The sequence below is a fragment of the Molossus molossus genome, unplaced genomic scaffold (assembly GCF_014108415.1).
Source record: "Molossus molossus isolate mMolMol1 unplaced genomic scaffold, mMolMol1.p scaffold_m16_p_21, whole genome shotgun sequence".
Classification (NCBI taxonomy): domain Eukaryota; kingdom Metazoa; phylum Chordata; class Mammalia; order Chiroptera; family Molossidae; genus Molossus; species Molossus molossus.
This window is the reverse complement of record NW_023425357.1, coordinates 469,445-476,110: the sequence shown is the minus strand read 5'-3', so window position 1 is coordinate 476,110 and position 6,666 is coordinate 469,445.

The following is a 6,666-nucleotide window of genomic DNA, read 5'->3' as shown; positions in this document are numbered from 1 at the left end:
AGAATGGCCGCCAGGAGGAGGACGCCGGAAGTCCCGCCCCAAGGGGAGGAAATCTCACGGAAACGCTTTCATCCTGGGGTGTCATTGGCTGGACTCAGCGCATCGTCTTCTGGGTAATGTAGTTCCACGAGCTCTAGAGGCTGTAGGGAAGGGAGTGAGTTCTCCATCCTGACCTACTAGAATTTTTGCCAGTGGAAGGACCCTGAAGTGATGCCCTACCTCCAGGGAAGGGCTGGTTCCTTGTTAATTGTAGCAAAAACTCAATTCTGACTCTAGCTACCTGAAGATTGGTTAAGGGTTCAGTACCACAAGACTGTGCCCCTCTCCACCGCAGATGCCAATTACAAGTCCAGGAGTTACCTGTGTTTCAGAACAGCAGGCTATTTTTATTTATGTTTTTATTAATTTTAGAGAGGAAGGGAGAGGGAAAGAAACATCCTTGTGAGACAAATATCTCAAACTAGAGACCTTTTGGTGCATGGAGGACATTCAACCAACTGGCCAGGGCACAACAAGGCCATTTTTTTTTTTTTTTATCCTCACCCAAGGACATTTTTCCATTTTTTGTACAGATAGAGTGGGAGGGAGAGAGAGGAAGAGAGAGAGAGAGAGAGAGAGGACGGGGCAGTGCCTGGCGCATGTGACCTAGGCTTTTGCTGTGTCATGCTTATGTAAGGAAGTAGGGTTTGCACAACCAGTACCAGGGTCATGTCCTGAACCAAGGCCTCTTAATAACAACAAGCCAGGGTCCCAGGCCCTACCAGTCCACCCTCTAGAGGCTGGGGTGTCAGGCCTTGACCCATAAAGCATTTCCCTGTGCCTAGAGCCCACAACAATACAGGGTGCAGCATATAACCAAGAGACCTCCTTTGAAGTCTGCTACACATCTTTCCCTCACAGGGGTCGGTGGCCTATAAAACACTCCTGGGCTGCCCAGCCAGGTTAAACCTCTGTATACCTAGTGTCGGCTGGAGGGGGAGGCTTTCCCTCCTCAAAGGGGCTGGGGTTTTCCTCTGCTTCTGCAGAGGGCTCCTCCCATTCTGCCCTAAACTATATAGGTCCTAGCAAGGAATACAGCTCCTACATCAAGGGGCTGGTAAAAAAACAACAACCGAGACTTTTGTTCCAAGTAAGCTCCCCACTTTGTCAAAGTGGGAGTTTGCACCACCCCCATGTGTGGTCAAGTAGCCCAAGACCATAATCACCCCTCTACCATGTAGTGGTTTACACTGTGACAGGACAAGGATCAGAGTGACACTTTCACTGGCCAATAAGGCTACATACACCGCTGGAGTGAGGACTCTCAGCTCCCTTCAAGGACCAGAACCTGTAGGGTTGGGGTGAACAAAATGTAACCTTGAGATACACATTCTCAAGACCTGGCCAGCCAAGGATCAAAGTATGCCTGTGGATAGATAAGCTTTGCCTGGAGGGTAGGAATACCACTCTGTTGGAATTGAGTGTATTGAATATATGTAAATAGATAAGGTTTGCATGTCAAAGAGCAGGAACACCCAGAAAAGAACAATGGGCAGAAAGCCCAGGGTGGATGGGTTTGGTTTTTTTTCTTGTATCTCCTTTTTTTTTTTTAATCCTCACCCGAGGACATTTTTCCATCTTTTTTTTGTTCAGGTAGAGTGGGACGGAGAGAGAGGAACAGAGAGAGAGAGAGAAACATCGACGTGAAAGGAACACATCGAGTGGCTGCCACCCGCACAACCGACCAGGGCCGGGGACAAACTGCAACCGAGGTACATGCCCTTAGCGGGAACCGAACCCGGGTCTCTCAGGACCGCAGGCCGACGCTCTAACCGCTGAGCAAAACCGGCCAGGGCTCTTGTATCTCCTTTGATGTTTCTCCGCTGAAAAAAAAATAGAGACAAGAAATGTACTGGGCTTGGATGTATGGTCAGCAGAGAAGCCACAGCAAGGAAATAATTGCCAAAACACCATGTAACCTGGGGAACTCAATGCCATTGACCTAAACTCCCAGAGGCCTTCATGACAACCAAAGAACATTCTTCACTAACTAACCCCTGAATAATCGCTAACCCCAGGGTAATAACTAACCCTTGAGTAATCCTGGGCTCGGCGCCAGGAATAATCTATTGAAAACATCTTGACCTTTGAGATGTCTGGGAAACTGAGTAACAGGTAATTAACTAACCGCTAAATTTCGCTTCTGTAACATGCTTGCTTACACATAGCACCCCCCTTACAAAATCCTATAAAAAGGAGCCATTTTAGCTCTCCGGGGCCGCAGTTACTCCTATGTGGGACATACCTTAGGTGCCTGCGGACTTAGCTCAATAAACTCCTTTTATTAAACCCCATCTCGGCGTCTGAGTTTGGTCGATCTCCTGGGTTACAACAGAACCACTTTGCAAATAAATTGGGCTTCATCCAGAGGTCTGAAGCATTTGCTCCCTTGTGATACTCTCCCTCACTCCAAGCAGTGTCTGTTTGTAATTCATTGCATTGCGTCGACCCCCAGTTGGCTGAGAGACACCAAGACGCCAATAGGACTCTTCCAAGCCCCTTGTTTCTGCCAGGGACCCCAGCCAGACCCTGAGCCATCCACCTGTCCAGTCAAGAGAAATGGCAAAGCCGGATCCACGACTTGCAGCATCTGCACTTCGTCTTCTGCCTGTTACGTGGCCAGAAACCCTTGCTCCACAGCAGGAGATCAGTCCTGGAGAGTAGGCGGCTAAAAGCATATTTTCTTTCTTTTTTTTAATCCTCAACCGAGGATATTTTTCTACTTATCTTCAGATAGAATGGGAAGAAGGGAGAAACATTGATATGAGAGGGACACATGGACTGGTTGCCTCCCACAGGACCCCTACCAGGGCCAGGGACGAACTCCAACCAAGGTACATGTCCTTGACTGGACTCATTGGTCCTTGGGCCGACGCTCTAACCACTGAGCAAAATTGGCTCTAAAAGCATATTTAAAAAAAAAAAACTTATCAAATAGTATACTGCATGTATGAGCAGTTTTTCATCTGAATTATACTTTGAAAAAGATGTAGCCCAGACAGTGTGGCTCAGTAGTTGAGTGTCAACCCATACACCAAGAGGTCGCCGGTTCAATTCCCAGTCATGGCACATGCCAGGTTGTGGGCCAAATCCCCAGTGGGGGGCATGCAGGAGGTAGCCAGTTGATGTTCTCTCTAATCGATGTTTCTATCTCTCCCTCTCCCTTCCTCCCTCTAAAATCAATAAAGAAAAAAAAATTTTTTAAGCTGTAAAAATGGTTCTGCATTTATCAAAATCTCTACATTTTGCGCTTTTAAGAAAATATGTTTAAGAACATTATATTGAACTTACCGTTGCTCTCCTCATGCCTTGGGGGGGTCAGTCTTGCCTCAGTGGAAGATAGTTTTGGTGAATAATAAAGGACATTTCCACCCGGGTCAACAGAAATACTAACTGGGTCGCAAGAGAAACCACCCAGGACTGCAGATCATCACCTTTACACCTTTGTGCTCCTGCCTCTGCACTAGTGGCCTTGAGAATAGTATCACTGAGGAACCACAGAATCCCAAACCTGCACATGGGAGAACAGAGGCAACCTTCTCCAAGCACACTGGGGTAGTGGCTGCTACACACTTTGAAGACTCACCAAATGGTAGAGGTAGAACACCTTTGGCCATAGAAGAGGAGAGGACATAAATTCAGATCAGATAGATGGCTCCTTGGTTTACTTTAGTGTCATTACACTAAACAAGACAATAGGACAGTCCCTAAAACTGGTGTGAACTCTCCAATGTTAAGAGGGCAGAGATTTATGGCTGAACAATTTCCCACAAGTTACTACATGCTTGAAGCCTTTATTTTTATTTATTTTTCATCCTCACCCGAGGACATTTTTGCATTTATCTTCAGATAGTGCGGGAGGGGGAGAGGGAGGAAGAGAGAGAAACATAGACATGAGAGAGACACATCAAGTGACTGCCATCCACATGACCCCAACCGGGGCTGGGGATGAACCGCAACCCAGGTACATGCCCCCAGCAAGAATTAAACCCGGGACTCTCTGGTCTGCAGGCCGACGCTCTAACCGCTGAGCCGAACTGACCAGGGCCATTCTTGAAGACTTTAAACAGTTTAAACTCTGACAATAATGTAGGGCAGTGCTACTGGTCAAAGATTTCCCACATCCATTGCACTCCTAAGGCCTTTTTCCTACGTGATCTCTCTGATGAAAGCAGAAGCCATAATTCTGGTAAAATATTTTCCACATTCGTGGTACACAACACAGCCTTCCAGTACAGACTCCCTGGTCCTGAACAAGTGTGTGGTGGCAGCCAATAGCTTTCTTACATTCTTTCATTGTGTAATCACTTTTTTCTTAATTGAAACATCACAATTATAATTAACAAGAAATCATGAATGTATAATACCTGCAGTAAAAACAAAAAACCAATAGTAAGCCTGTAGCAATCTTTTTATTTAAGATTTAAAGCAAATACACTCAAACACAACCCAAAATTTGAAAAACATTAAAACTAAGACATGTAACAGAAGAGATGAAGAAATTTTAAACACTTGAGAGAAATTAGAAAAATCACTCCTAAATGAAAACAGAAAATATCTTTATCATGCTGCCCCTGGCACAATGAAGACACTTCAGGGAAGCTCATGGTACAGGAACACTGTACAAGCTTTTCTTCCCTATGGGACATCTTTATAATGTAACCAAGTCCATTTCTCCCCTCTTAAATGTGTGTCCTTAAAATGTTCAGGGTCCACATGCTTGTCATTCCTGGTTGCTGCTCTTTTTATAATTCCACAGCACACATCACCTTATAATTTAGTATAACAGGTTTTTTTTAACACTTATTCTATCCTTCAATAAGGGCTTTGAACAAGATCTGATAGCAAACACATTTCTTTATTTACTGATGTATAATGTAGATCTAGGTGAGCCTCTGAAACAAGTAAGTAAATAATAGTTGGATCAATAAAACATGCCATGAATCTCCTTCCACATCTTAGTACTCTCACATCAGTATATCATTCTCACCTCACTATTTTTCCCTCAAGTTCGCACAAATGAAAGCACCCACTTTGTAGAAACAAGAACTTCACGGTAGCCAAGTCTCCAGCACAGCCACCGCTCAAGCTAATTCTCTCATCTCTTAGGACTCATATCCTTTAGTTACCACACATGGAGACATAGTTTTTCTCAGGCTTCATAGAGCCTTTTGTCTTCTAGGTATAGAAGGAAGGCTCATTGTACAACTCCATTAATCAACATTTCTGCAATTTGCTCATAATTCTTTTCCCGAAATAGTCTGCAACCCTGATACAGACACTGTCACTGCATCTACAGGTAAAATAATTATTTCCTGACAAGGCAGGGAAATCCTGAAATCCAAAACCCTTATCTCAGCTTCAAGGGCCCACTTTCCACACATTCATGGAAGGACATTGTACCCAATCAGGCAGCAAATGTAAAATTGGTACGGGACTACTATTCCCAGATGCATGTCATATTTTTAGAAGTTTGAAATAGACAATATCTTAGAAAATTTAGAAAGAAATGTCATGTGGAAAAACAGGTAAAATAATCATTATTTTCCCATGAGATGAGATGTTTGAATCTAAAACTTTTTCATAGGTTCAGTTGCCCTCTTTCCACACCTTCATAAATGCACGAATTGCACTAGCATGGCAGCAACTGTAAATTCGCTATGTAACCACATTCCCAGAAATATGTCATATTGTTAGGAAAAGTAGGCCATATCCCAAAAAATTCGGTAAGAATTGTTATGGAGGAAAACAATTATTCCCTGGGGTTGGAACACAAGTACCGAGAGTGGGCCAGATGGAATATATTCTGAGGAAACAGAAGGCATGGTCTCGCACCACCACTTCCTTTAGGGCTGCCTAATATCTCCCCGCCATGCTTCCTCCTCACCTGTCTGGAGTAGTTTGCTCTAATTGCTGAGTGAACACCCTGGGCCTCCTGATGTTCATTCTAAGGGCTCTCCTCTCTCCATGAATTCAAGTATGAATGCTGTGCATTTTAATCAGTTTTTGAGTGAATTTTAGTGTCTTTATAACATGTGTTGGATATGCATTTTTGACCTTCTCAGGACAAGAGTTACAACTGGATTCTGTAGGAGTACTTACTGATGTTTTTTATAAAGGTGGGTGTTAAAACTTCCCACTGATTTAGTGAAAAGATGACACAATTAACAGGTCGATAAAATATTGTAAAATACAAAAAGCAACATAATCATGCTTGTAAAGAATCTGAAAGCTTGCCCTGGCCGGTTTGGCTCAGCAGTTAGAGCATCGGCTTAGGGACCAGAGAGTCCCAGGTTCGGTTCCCGCTGGGGGCATGTGCCTTGGTTGCAGTTTGTCCCAGGCCCTGGTTGGGGTCGTGTGGGTATCGACCACTCGATGTGTCTCTCTCATATTGATGTTTCTCTCTCTCTCTCTCTCTCTCTCTCTTCTCCCCTCTCTCCCTCTCGTTCTAATTGAGGATAAATGCAAAAGTGTCCTTGGGTGAGGATAAAAAAAAAAAAGAATCTGAAAGCTGAAAAATGAAACTGATGTTAGAATTCAAAGATTGAAGTTTGAACTGTGCTTGCAACTGACCTGACCCCAAGTCTGTGTTCCAGGAACCTTAGATGTGACCATGGTTATTATTCT